This window comes from Procambarus clarkii, chromosome 2, assembly GCF_040958095.1.
Source record: "Procambarus clarkii isolate CNS0578487 chromosome 2, FALCON_Pclarkii_2.0, whole genome shotgun sequence".
Classification (NCBI taxonomy): Eukaryota; Metazoa; Arthropoda; class Malacostraca; order Decapoda; family Cambaridae; genus Procambarus; species Procambarus clarkii.
Genome location: NC_091151.1, coordinates 25,266,280 through 25,280,346, shown reverse-complemented (window position 1 = coordinate 25,280,346; position 14,067 = coordinate 25,266,280). Strand labels below are relative to the sequence as shown.

Here is a 14,067-nt window from a genome sequence, read left to right as displayed (position 1 = left end):
CCCCTCCCCCCCCCCAGCTGTTGCTGGGGCTCCTAACTCTTCTGCTCTCTTGATTCGCTCTGATGTTCCCTTTGTCTCCTTACTTTTTCCTTCGCCTCTCCATTGTTCTGCTGCTCGTATCTTTGTGGGGAAATGGTGCACTGTTTGTTCCATTAATTTCCCGAAGAGTGTCCCGCTTTCTCTTCCTGATCTGAAACACTTGTGGGAACCGACCTGTGAGACTTATATTTATTTAATTTATATGAATTTATATAGAATTTATATTTACGTTAATTTATATACTTCGATAGCAATTTGTATGATGATAAGTGGACTGTATTTCTGCAATAATCTCATAATCTCACAAATCGATCCTCTACACATTAGGGGGGTTTATTAAATTTATATATATGCAGCCAATCAAACTACAGTATTAGACTACATACATTATTAAACATTGAAGAGGTTCCTTATCTTATTTGTACAGCAGGCCTTAGTCCACCAGGTATAACCAGGATGTAGACACCACATTTTCCCTCTTTGAGGTAGCTTCCAACACCCTGGTAACTGATGCACAAAGCATGCTTCCTCGTCTTGACCTGTCAAAAGGGCGCTAGCTGTGAAGCCAGAATCCTAGTATATGACAGGTATATCAGAGAAAACACTGTACATGGAACCATACATACCTAGGCTTAATTACCTTTAGTATGAGGCGATCTCGTGTTCTAACCAGGTCACCCTACATAATGACATTAATGGCCACAAATGATAGATAAATGGGTTTCCGTAGAACACTTAACTTGTTTTGTTGACAGCGTGTTGATGATGGTACACCTTTGGTTTCCATAACACTTCACCCAAGTAAAATTAACAGGAGCCGAATTGCTCCCTGCGCCTCTGGTCTCAGTATAAACAATGGCTGCCCCTCCCTCACCACTGACGCCTGGCTTACATTGTCCAGATGACAGAAAGTGATAGAAGGGTCACATTTACTCTACTTTAATATTGATAATTAAGTTAATTTATATGAGATGTTTTTATGATGGTAAAGTCAAAAGACTAATATATTTAAGAATAATTCCCACCATAATAGGTGGTGAATATATAATAGTGTGTGGTAATATCCCATTTTCTATAGGCGGGAATTCCACTACAAGTTACATTTTCTATGGGTAACTTGTTTATACAACACAGCAACTATTATTTGTCTGTATGATATTAAATGGTGTCGGATTTTCCGACAACACTTACTGGACTTCTTACCGGAGCCTGTCCTCCTGCTGGGTGATTTAAATTGTCGTCATTCCCTTTGGGGTGATGTTCTGACGAACACCCGGGGTCGCCTTCTTGAGCCGTTTATCCTCTCTTCTTCCCTGTCTCATCGGAATTCTGGTGGGCCCACGCATTTGGACTCTCGGTCTCGCACCCTTTCCTGTCTTGATCTTTCTCTTTGCTCGTCTTCTCTTTACTTAGATTTCACGTGGCAGGTTCTTGATGACCTCCATGGCAGTGACCATTTACCCATCCTTGTTTCCTTTTTCTCTTTTTGCCCTCCCCTCTCCTTCCCAAGGTGGTAGTTTGCGAAAGCGGACTGGAACCTCTTTACCCTCAGTGCAACTCTCTCTGACCTCTCCTTTCTGCCTCTCCCTCCCTCTCTCCTTTTTCATGACACTGTCTTCGACGCTGCCCTCCGCTCTATTCCTCGCTCTTCCTTTCAGGGTCCACGGAAGTGCGTTCCCTGGTGGAATGCAGACTGTGCTCGGGCTGTCCGCTGTAAGAGTGCAGCCTGGAAGAGACACCGCCGTCGGCAGACGGCCAATTCTTTTCTTTTCTTTCGGAAGGCGAGTGTGGTGGCCCGTAGGGCCATCCGTACAACTAAACGTGATTGTTGGGCATCTTATGTCTCCACCATTACGTCTGAAACTCCTCTGTCACAGATCTGGAAGTGTGTCCGCAAGATAGCGGGTAAGTTCGTTCCCGATGTTTCACCGGTCCTTCACTTCCATGGTACTCTTGTGGCGGACCCGTTGCAGGTCGCTACCGAACTGGGTTCCCACTTTTCTTCTGTAGGGCTGGTCTTCATTTTCCCCAATCTTTCCTTCTTCGTAAACCTATACTTGAGTCTCGTCCTTTCGATTTCTGCACTCATCTTCGACTTCCCTATAACGATTCCTTCTCTCTCTCTCTCTCTGAGCTTCGTTCTGCCCTGGCCCTCTGCGGTTCTACGGCGGCGGGCTCCGATGGTATTCTTTATGAGATGCTTCGCCATCTCCCTCCGTGCACGTCTCAGTATTTACCGAGTCTGTATAATCGGATCTGGGAGTCGTGGTCAGAAACCTGAGGACTGGCTTGATGCCGTTGTCCTCCCTGTTCGCAACTCAGGGTCTCTGGGAACATCCCCTAAGGACTTTCGCCCTATTGCTCTTACAAGTTGTCTGCAAACTCTTTGAACGTATGGTTAACGTTCGTCTGATGTGGTTCCTGGAGCACCATCACCTCCTCTCCCCTTCTCAATTTGGTTTTAGCAAGTGCCGCAGCACGACAGCTGTCCTGATGAACTTGGAGGTCTATATTCATACTGCTTTTGCTGCGAAGACTCTCTCGTCGTTCCTTTCGGGTGCAGCTTGGTACCGCTCTCTCTGCCTCTTTTCAGCAATACGAAGGTGTGCCCCAGGGTAGTGTTCTGAGCACTACTCTTTTTCTGGTTGCCCTCAATGGTCTTCTTTCCTCTCTTCCTTCAGGCGTCTTCTCCGCTCTATGTCGATGTTCTTACCCTTTGCTGTCAGGGTGATTAAGACACTCGTTTGTCTTAGTTTCCCATTTCTCTTACCTCCGTGTTGAATGCTCTAAGGCCCTTACCCTCCTACGGGTATTGTCCCATACTTCTTGGGAGCGGATAGGCACACTCTCCTTGTTTTACATTCCTCTCTCGTAATGTCTAAGCTCGATTATGGTTACCCTGCTTACTCGTCTGCTTCTCCTTCTACTTTTCGCCATCTTGATGCTTTGCACCATACTGGGTTGCGCCTCAGTTCTGGTGCCTTTCGTTCGACTCCCGTCCTCGGCTTGTATGTTGACACTGGCTTCCTGTTTCTCCAGGAACGCCGTGATCGCTACTGTCTTCGCTATCTTGCGTGGTCCTTGCAACATCCTTCTTCTCGCCTCTGTCGTGCTTTAACTTTTACCCCTCCTGCGGCTCCTGTTCCTCTTCACCACCTCCCTCTTTCTGTCCGGTTATCTCGCTTACAGGCTTCTCTTTCTGTTCGTATTTCTAATGTTCCTCCTCGTGTTGTTCCTTCTTTGCCCCCATGGAGAGTCCCCCCTTCCGCAGTCCCCCCCTTTTCCTTGAGCACTTTGCTTCTCACTCCCGCTCTGTTTCTGTCTTCACCGATGGGTCTGAGTCTGCGGACGGTGTTGGCTGCTCTTGTTTTCCCTGATCGTGCTTATATGTGTCGCTTACCTCCGGAGACTAGCATCTTCACAGCGGAGCTTTATGCTATTCTCAATGCTCTTCGTCTCCTGCTTTCTTGTGATCAGTCTTCCTTTGTAGTTGTTGTTGACTCTCGCAGTGCCCTCATGGCTCTCGGTTCTTTAATCCGTTTCATCCAGTAGTTGTCGAGATCAAACATTGACTGTTCACAGTAAATTTAAGTCGGTTGAGTTTTGTTGGGTTCCCAGCCATATTGGTGTCTCTTTAAATGAGCATGCGGATGCTGCCGTCAAGGAAGCTGTCCGCTCTTGTCCCATCTATCATAAAGGCGTTCCATATTCCGACTTTTATCCGGTTATCCATTCCTCCATCCTTACCCGTTGGCAGGCTTGTTGGTCGTCTGTTACTGGTAACAAACTACATACCCAGCAAACAATTTTAGGTTGCCACAACATATCTGGAAAGTATTTGAAAGTATTGGAAACGTTTGTTTTATCGTATCAGATACGATATTGTGTGTGGACTTAAATAGGTTTCCAAAACTTATAACCAAGACATATGTATCTAACACTAATTTGAGATGTTGTGGCAACTTTACACTCCTAACATGAGTCATTCATAATCCATTCATATACCAATATGAATCTCTTATGAAAGGTTTGAGCCAATAATCTGAACCCTTTTCACATCTTTGTGTTTAAAGTTAAATTTCTTGAAATTAAATTATATTTTATATTATATTATTTTTATTATATTTTATATTATATTATTATTTTCAATTTAAATATTAAAACCAATTTAAGGGTAAAAAAAATCTAATAATTTATATTTCTTTTATTATTTACTAACAATTATAATTATTTACTAACGGAGAGAGGGGAGGCTGTACGGCGGAGAGTGGCGGCTGTGGCGGACAGTGGCGGCGGTGGCGGATAGTGGCGGCGGGCGGACAGTGGCGGCGGGCGAACAGTGGCGGCGGCGGGCGGACAGTGGCGGCAAGGCGGACAGTGGCGGCGGCGGGCGGACAGTGGCGGCGGCGGGCGGACAGTGGAGGCGACGGGCGGACAGTGGTGGCGGCGGGCGGACAGTGGTGGCGGCGGGCGGACAGTGGTGGCGGTGGCAGACAGTGGTGGCGGTGGCAGACAGTGGTGGCGGTGGCAGACAGTGGTGGCGGTGGCGGACAGTGGTGGCAGTGGCGGATAGTGGCAGCGGGCGGACAGTGGCGGCGGGCGGACAGTGGCGGCGGTGGCGGATAGTGGCGGCGGGCGGACAGTGGCGTCGGGCGGACAGTGGTGGCGGTGGCGGATAGTGGCGGCGGGCGGACAGTGGCGGCGGGCGGACAGTGGCGGCGGTGGCGGATAGTGGCGGCGGGCGGACAGTGGCGGCGGTGGCGGATAGTGGCGGCCGGCGGACAGTGGCGGCGGGCGGACAGTGGCGGCTGTGGCGGATAGTGGCGGCGGGCGGACCGTGGCGGCTTTGGCGGCGGTGGTGGACAGTGGTGGCGGCGGGCGGACAGTGGAGGCGGCGGGCGGACAGTGGAGGCGGCGGGCGGACAGTGGTGGCGGCGGGCGGACAGTGGTGGCGGTGGCAGACAGTGGTGGCGGTGGCGGACAGTGGCGGCGGTGGCGGACAGTGACGGCGGTGGCGGACAGTGGCGGCGGTGGCGGACAGTGGCGGCGGTGGCGGACAGTGGCGGCGGTGGCAGACACTGGCGGCTGTGTCTGGCGGTGGTGCCGGGCAGTGGCGGGTGGCGGCGTCTGTGATGAGTGGTGGCGGCTGGCGGTGGTGGGTGGTGGCGGCGGCGGTCGTGGTGGGTGGTGGTGGCGGCGGTGGCTGGTGGTGGTGGGTGGTGGCGGCGGTGGTGGTGGGTGGTGGGTGGCGGCGGCGGCTGGTGGTGGTGGGTGGTGGCGGCGGTGGTGGTGGGTGGTGGTGGCGGCGGCGGCTGGTGGTGGTGGGTGGTGGCGGCGGGTGGTGGGTGGCGGCGGCGGCTGGTGGTGGTGGGTGGTGGCGGCGGGTGGTGGGTGGTGGCGGCTGTGGTGGGTGGTGGCGGGCGGTGGCGGGCGGCGGCGGCTGTGGTGGGTGGTGACGATCGGCGGTGGGGGGGGCTGGTGGCGGCTGGCGGTGGCGGCTTGCGGTGGCGACTGTGGCAACGGGCGGTGACGGCTGATAGCGGGCGGTGGTGGCGGATGGTGGCAGGTGTTGGTGGCGGTGGTGGCGGCTGGTGGTGGTGGCAGCTGGTGGCGGTGATGGCGGCTGGTGATGGCGGCTGGTGGTGGTGGTGGTGGCGGCTGGTGGTGGTGGCAGCTGGTGGCGGTGATGGCGGCTGGTGGTGGTGGCAGCTGGTGGCGGTGATGGCGGCTGGTGGTGGTGGTGGTGGCGGCTGGTGGTGGTGGCAGCTGGTGGCGGCTGGTGGCGGTGATGGCGGCTGGTGGTGGTGGTGGTGGTGATGGCGGCTGGTGGCGGGCGGTGGCGGGCGGTGGCGGCTTGTGGCGGCTGGTGGTGGCGGCGGTGGTGGGTGGTGGTGGTGGTGGTGGGTGGTGGTGGCGGCTGTGGTGGGTGGTGGCGGTGGTGTCGGCGGCGGCTGTGGTGGGTGGTGGCGGCAGCGGCGGTGATGGGTGGTGGCGGCGGCGGTGGTGGTGGGTGGTGGTGGCGGCGGCGGCGGTGATGGGTGGTGGCGGCGGTGGTGGTGGGTGGTGGTGGCGGCGGCGGCTGGTGGTGGTGGGTGGCGGTGGCTGGTGGTGGGTGGTGGCGGCGGGTGGTGAGTGGCGGTGGTGGGTGGCGGTGGCTGGTGGCGGGTGGCGGCTGGTGGTGGGTGGTGGCGGGTGGCGGCTGGTGGTGGGTGGCGGGTGGCAGCGGGAGGTGGGTGGTGGCGGCGGGTGGTGAGTGGCGGTGGTGGGTGGCGGTGGCTGGTGGCGGGTGGCGGCTGGTGGTGGGTGGTGGCGGGTGGCGGCTGGTGGTGGGTGGTGGCGGGTGGCGGCTGGTGGTGGGTGGTGGCGGGTGGCGGCTGGTGGTGGGTGGCGGCTGGTGGTGGGTGGCGGGTGGCGGCGGGTGGCGGCTGGTGGTGGGTGGCGGGTGGCGGCGGGTGGTGGGTGGCGGGTGGCGGCGGGTGGCGGCTGGTGGTGGCTGGTGGCGAAGGCGGCTGGTGGTGGGTGGTGGCGGCGGGTGGTGAGTGGCGGTGGTGGGTGGCGGTGGCTGGTGGCGGGTGGCGGCTGGTGGCGGGTGGTGGCGGGTGGCGGCTGGTGGTGGGTGGTGGCGGCTGGTGGTGGGTGGTGGCGGGTGGCGGCTGGTGGTGGGTGGTGGCGGCTGGCGGCTGGTGGTGGGTGGCGGCGGGTGGCGGCTGGTGGTGGGTGGCGGCGGCAGGTGGTGAGTGGCGGTGGTGGGTGGCGGTGGGTGGCGGTGGCTGGTGGTGGGTGGTGGCGGGTGGCGGATGATGGTGGGTGGTGGCGGGTGGCAGCTGGTGGTGGGTGGTGGCGGGTGGCGGCTGGTGGTGGGTGGCGGGTGGTGGCGGGTGGCGGCGGTGGCGGCTGGTGGTGGGTGGCGGGTGGCGGCTGGTGGTGGGTGGCGGCGGGTGGCGGCTGGTGGTGGGCGGCGGGTGGTGGCGGGTGGCGGCTGGTGGTGGGTGGCGGCTGGGGGTGGGTGGTGGGTGGTGGCGGGTGGCGGCTGGTGGTGGGCGGCGGGTGGCGGCTGGTGGCGGCCAGCTGGGACACACCCTTCACCACTGAAGGTCTGAGAACAACTAACCATGTCTCTCTCACCCACCAGCCCAGTGTTGCCAGCTCGCGCTCTCAAAATGTTTCCTTCAAAGATTGTATATTATCTTTGAACAAAAAGTTTGATTATCAAGGAAATAATGCATATATTATTGTCACATTAATACTGTGCAATATCTTATTACATTCCTGCTAAATAATTATAATTTGAAACAGGACAAAAAATCCAACATATATATAAAAACCAACATTAGAGATCACGAGGCCTAGGCCTCGCCTGTGACCACACATCCTGCCTCCCTGGCCTGCTATACCCTCTCACACCTCACACTCTTAACTCTCTCATAATCACTCTCACTCTCTTACTCTGTCACTCTTACTCTCTGTCACTCTTACTCTCTGTCACTCTTACTCTCTGTCACTCTTACTCTCTGTCACTCTTACTCTGTCACTCTTACTCTATGTCACTCTTACTCTCTGTCACTCTTACTCTCTGTCACTCTTACTCTCTGTCACTCTTACTCTGTCATTCTTACTCACTCTCAGTCACCCTTACCCATTCATACTCACTCTCTCACTCTTACTCTCATACTCTTACTCTCAATTACTCTTACTCTCAATCACTCTTACTCCCAATCACTCCTACTCCCAATCACTCCTACTCCCAATCACTCCTACTCTCATTCTTACTCTTACTCTTACTCCCAATCACTCTTACTCTCAATCACTCTTATTCTCATTCTTACTCTTACTCTCACTCTTACTCTTACTCCCAATCACTCTTACTCCCAATCACTCTTACTCTCAATCACTCTTACTCTCAATCACTCTTACTCTCAATCACTCTTACTCTCATTCTTACTCTTACTCACTCTTACTCTCAATCACTCTTATTCCCATTCTTACTCCTACTCCCAATCACTCTTACTCCCAATCACTCTTACTCTCAATCACTCTTACTCCCAATCACTCTTACTCTCAATCACTCTTACTCTCAATCACTCTTACTCTCAATCACTCTTACTCTCAATCACTTTTACTCTCATTCTTACTCTTACTCACTCTTACTCTCAATCACTCTTATTCTCATTCTTACTCCTACTCCCAATCACTCTTACTCTCAATCACTCTTACACTCAATCACTCTTACTCCCAATAACTCTTACTCTCAATCACTCTTAATCTCAATCACTCTTACTCTCAATCACTCCTACTCTCACTAACTCTCAATCACTCTTACTCTCACTCTAACTCTCAATCACTCTTACAAACTATTACTCACTCTTTCTCTCAGTCATCCTTACTCACTCTCATACTCACTCTTACTCTGTGATCACTCTTACTCTCTGTCACTCTTACTCTGTCACTCTTACTCTCTGTCACTCTTACTCTCTGTCACTCTTACTCTCTGTCACTCTTACTCTCTGTCACTCTTACTCTCTGTCACTCTTACTCTCTGTCACTCTTACTCTGTCATTCTTACTCACTCTCAGTCACCCTTACCCATTCATACTCACTCTCTCACTCTTACTCTCATACTCTTACTCTCAATTACTCTTACTCTCAATCACTCTTTCTCCCAATCACTCCTACTCCCAATCACTCCTACTCCCAATCACTCCTACTCTCAATCACTCCTACTCTCATTCTTACTCTTACTCTTACTCCCAATCACTCTTACTCTCAATCACTCTTATTCTCATTCTTACTCTTACTCTCACTCTTACTCCCAATCACTCTTACTCCCAATCACTCTTACTCTCAATCACTCTTACTCTCAATCACTCTTACTCTCAATCACTCTTACTCTCATTCTTACTCTTACTCACTCTTACTCTCAATCACTCTTATTCTCATTCTTACTCCTACTCCCAATCACTCTTACTCTCAATCACTCTTACTCCCAATCACTCTTACTCTCAATCACTCTTAATCTCAATCACTTTTACTCTCAATCACTCTTACTCTCAATCACTCTTACTCTCACTAACTCTCAATCACTCTTACTCTCACTCTAACTCTCAATCACTCTTACACACTATTACTCACTCTTTCTCTCAGTCATCCTTACTCACTCTCATACTCACTCTTACTCTGTCACTCTTACTCTCTGTCACTCTTACTCTCTGTCACTCTTACTCTCTGTCACTCTTACTCTCTGTCACTCTTACTCTCTGTCACTCTTACTCTCTGTCACTCTTACTCTCTGTCACTCTTACTCTGTCACTCTTACTCTCTGTCACTCTTACTCTCTGTCACTCTTACTCTCTGTCACTCTTACTCTCTATCACTCCTACTCTGTCATTCTTACTCTGTCACTCTTACTCACTCTCAGTCACCCTTACCCATTCATACTCACTCTCTCACTTTTACTCTCAATTACTCTTACTCTCAATCACTCTTACTCCCAATCACTCCTACTCCCAATCACTCCTACTCTCAATCACTCCTACTCTCATTCTTACTCTTACTCTTACTCCCAATCACTCTTACTCTCAATCACTCTTATTCTCATTCTTACTCTTACTCTCACTCTTACTCTTACTCCCAATCACTCTTACTCCCAATCACTCTTACTCTCAATCACTCTTACTCTCAATCACTCTTACTCTCAATCACTCTTACTCTCATTCTTACTCTTACTCACTCTTACTCTCAATCACTCTTATTCTCATTCTTACTCCTACTCTCACTCTAACTCCTACTCCCAATCACTCTTACTCCCAATCACTCTTACTCTCAATCACTCTTACTCCCAATCACTCTTACTCTCAATCACTCTTACTCTCAATCACTCTTACTCTCAATCATTCTTACTCTCAATCACTCTTACTCTCACTAACTCTCAATCACTCTTACTCTCAATCACTCTTACTCTCATACTCACCCTTACTCTCAATCACTTTACTCTCACTCTTACTCATTCTGTCACCCTTACTCTCACTCTGTCACTCTTACTCTCAGTCACTCTTACTTATACCCACTCTTACTCACACTTACACACTCTCTGGCACTCACCTTCAGTCACCCTTACTCACTCTTACCCACTCGCGCTCACTCTTACTCACTCTAGTTAATAAGAACACGCCAATATAAGACAACAAAACGTTTTCAGATTCTTTCTCACCACTTTCCAGCAACTTTTATAATTTATATAAATTATCTTAGGGAATAATACATAAATTATATATTTAAACATGATATTAGTGTTTAGTGGAATGCATAAGGAGTCAAATTGTGTTAAAAAGAGCAATTTTTAGAAAATTTGGAAAACTACTTTTTTCTGTTCATATTATAACTAAATGGATTTTAAAGGTTTCACTCAGCCAATATATATCATTCACAATTTATTAATGAATTTTACAAAAAAACACCATAAATTTTATATTTAAACATGTAAAAACTATTTGTTTTACATTTGGAAGAAAATAATTGTAGAAAAACAATTTATAATTAAACCTTTGTGTTTGGATTTTTTGAGTAAAAGTTTCTCAAAGGCTCTCCTGCACCATTCTCAATGCAAATCATTCCCACACCTATGGGAAGAGATAGGCGAACGTTGTGTAGATGATTTGTGTTTGCTGGGTACTCTTAAATGTTGTGTGTCCTCGTGGCCGTCCTCCTACCACCGTAACTGGCGATGGTAAACGGCTCTGGCGAGGTTGCGTATTGGCTATACTCACTTAACCCATGGTCACTTGATGGAGCGCCGCCCTTCTCCTTATTGTCCTAATTGCAGTGTCCCTCTTACGGTCGTGCATATCCTTCTTGAATGTCCTGGATGTTCTGAATATCCTGAATGTTCCAGGTCGAGCGTGTGTCTTGCTTTCCAACCGCCCCTCGCGGTCACGTGTCCCTCAATAGAATTCTTGGTGACTCGGATACTTTTGATATCGTTCGCCTTATGCGTTTTTGTTCTCGTATTGGCATCCATGGTGATATTTAGTGCCATCTGACTATTCCGCACATTTGATGGTGCTACATAGCCTTCCCGGTTTAGTGCCTTCTTTTGATAATTACTTACTTTATCTTTATAATTTTCAGATGTGGGGGTTGATTATACATAACTTATATTCTCTCCCACAAAACCAAATTTGCCACAGCAATAACTATTCTCCAGGTTTCCCTCCAACACATAACTGCACTAAATGAAACGACGCTCTCACTCTTCAAGTGGACACCACAGTGCCCCGACGCTCTCACTCCCCAAGTGGACACCACAGTGCCCCGACGCTCTCACTCTTCAAGTGGACACCACAGTGCCCCGACACTCTCACTCTCCAAGTGGACACCACAGTGCCCTGACGCTCTCACTCTCCAAGTGGACACTACAGTGCCACTACGCTCTCACTCTCCAAGTGGACACCACAGTGCCCCGACACTCTCACTCTCAAAGTGGACACCACAGTGCCCCGGCGCTCTCACTCCCCAAGTGGACACCACAGTGCCCCGACGCTCTCACTCTTCAAGTGGACACCACAGTGCCCCGACGCTCTCACTCTCCAAGTGGACACCACAGTGCCACGACGCTCTCACTCCCCAAGTGGACACCACAGTGCCCCGACGCTCTCACTCCCCAAGTGGACACTACAGTACCACTACGCTCTCACTCTCCAAGTGGACACCATAGTGCCCCGACGCTCTTACTCCCCAAGTGGACACCATAGTGCCCCGACGATCTTACTCTCCAAGTGGACACCACAGTGCTCCGACGCTCTTACTCCCCAAGTGGACACCATAGTGCCCCGACGCTCTCACTCCCCAAGTGGACACCACAGTGCCCTGACGCTCTCACTCTCCAAGTGGACATCATAGGGCCCCGACACTCACTCCCCAAGTGGACACCAAAGTGCCCCGACGCTCTCATTCCCCAAGTAGACACCATAGTGCCCCGGCGCTCTCACTCCCCAAGTGGACACCATAGTGCCCCGGCGCTCTCACTCCCCAAGTGGACACCATAGTGCCCCGACACTCTCACTCCCCAAGTGGACACCGCAGTGCCCCGACGCTCTCACTCCCCAAGTGGACACCACAGGGCCCCGACGCTCTCACTCCCCAAGTGGACACCATAGTGCCCCGACGCTCTCACTCCCCAAGTGGACACCATAGTGCCCCGACGCTCTCACTCCCCAAGTGGACACCACAGGGCCCCGACGCTCTCACTCCCCAAGTGGACACCATAGTGCCCCGACACTCTCACTCCCCAAGTGGACACCGCAGTGCCCCGACGCTCTCACTCCCCAAGTGGACACCATAGTGCCCCGGCGCTCTCACTCCCCAAGTGGACACCACAGTGCCCCGACGCTCTCACTCGTCCAAGTGGACACCATAGTGCCCCGACGCTCTCACTCCCCAAGTGGACACCACAGTGCCCCGACGCTCTCACTCCCCAAGTGGACACCATAGTGCCCCGACGCTCTCACTCCCCAAGTGGACACCATAGTGCCCCGGCGCTCTCACTCCCCAAGTGGACACCATAGTGCCCCGACGCTCTCACTCCCCAAGTGGACACCATAGTGCCCCGACGCTCTCACTCTCCAAGTGGACACCATAGTGCCCCGACGCTCTCACTCCCCAAGTGGACACCATAGTGCCCCGACGCTCTCACTCCCCAAGTGGACACCATAGTGCCCCGACGCTCTCACTCCCCAAGTGGACACCACAGTGCTCCGACGCTCTCACTCTCCAAGTGGACACCATAGTGCCCCGACGCTCTCACTCCCCAAGTGGACACCACAGTGCCCCGACGCTCTCACTCCCCAAGTGGACACCACAGTGCCCCGACGCTCTCACTCTCCAAGTGGACACCATAGTGCCCCGACGCTCTCACTCCCCAAGTGGACACCATAGTGCCCCGACGCTCTCACTCCCCAAGTGGACACCACAGTGCCCCGACGCTCTCACTCCCCCAAGTGGACACCACAGTGCCCCGACGCTCTCACTCCCCAAGTGGACACCACAGTGACCCGACGCTCTCACTCTCCAAGTGGACACTACAGGGCCCCGACGCTCTTACTCCCCCAAGTGGACACCACAGTGCCCCGACGCTCTCACTCCCCAAGTGGACACCATAGTGCCCCGACGCTCTCACTCCCCCAAGTGGACACCACAGTGCCCCGACGCTCTCACTCCCCAAGTGGACACCACAGTGCCCCGACGCTCTCACTCCCCAAGTGGACACCACAGTGCCCTGACGCTCTCACTCCCCAAGTGGACACCACAGTGCCCCGACGCTCTCACTCCCCAAGTGGACACCACAGTGCCTCGACGCTCTCACTCTCCAAGTGGACACTACAGGGCCCCGACGCTCTCACTCCCCAAGTGGACACCACAGTGCCCCGACGCTCTCACTCCCCCAAGTGGACACCATAGTGCCCCGATGCTCTCACTCCCCAAGTGGACACCACAGTGCCCCGACGCTCTCACTCTCCATGTGGACACTACAGGGCCCCGACGCTCTCACTCCCCCAAGTGGACACCACAGGGCCCCGACGCTCTCACTCCCCCAAGTGGACACTATAGTGCCCCGACGCTCTCACTCCCCAAGTGGACACCACAGTGCCCCGACGCTCTCACTCTCCAAGTGGACACTACAGTGCCCCGACGCTCTCACTCCCCCAAGTGGACACCACAGGGCCCCGACGCTCTCACTCCCCAAGTGGACACCACAGTGCCCCGACACTCACTCCCCAAGTGGACACCACAGTGCCCCGACACTCACTTCCCAAGTGGACACCACAGGGCCCCGACGCTCTCACTCCCCAAGTGGACACCACAGGGCCCCGACGCTCTCACTCCCCAAGTGGACACCACAGTGCCCCGACACTCACTCCCCAAGTGGACACCACAGTGCCCCGACACTCACTTCCCAAGTGGACACCACAGGGCCCCGACGCTCTCACTCCCCAAGTGGACACCACAGGGCCCTGACGCTCTCACTCCCCAAGT

General features: G+C 53.0%; 1 protein-coding gene across 1 annotated transcript in view; it reads left to right on the top strand.

Annotated features, from left to right (window-relative positions):
- The window catches only part of LOC138366008 (beta-1,4-galactosyltransferase 4-like), a 128,956-nt gene that overhangs the window by 89,344 nt on the left and 25,545 nt on the right, over positions 1-14,067 (top strand). The gene's annotated exons all lie outside the window — the stretch shown is intronic.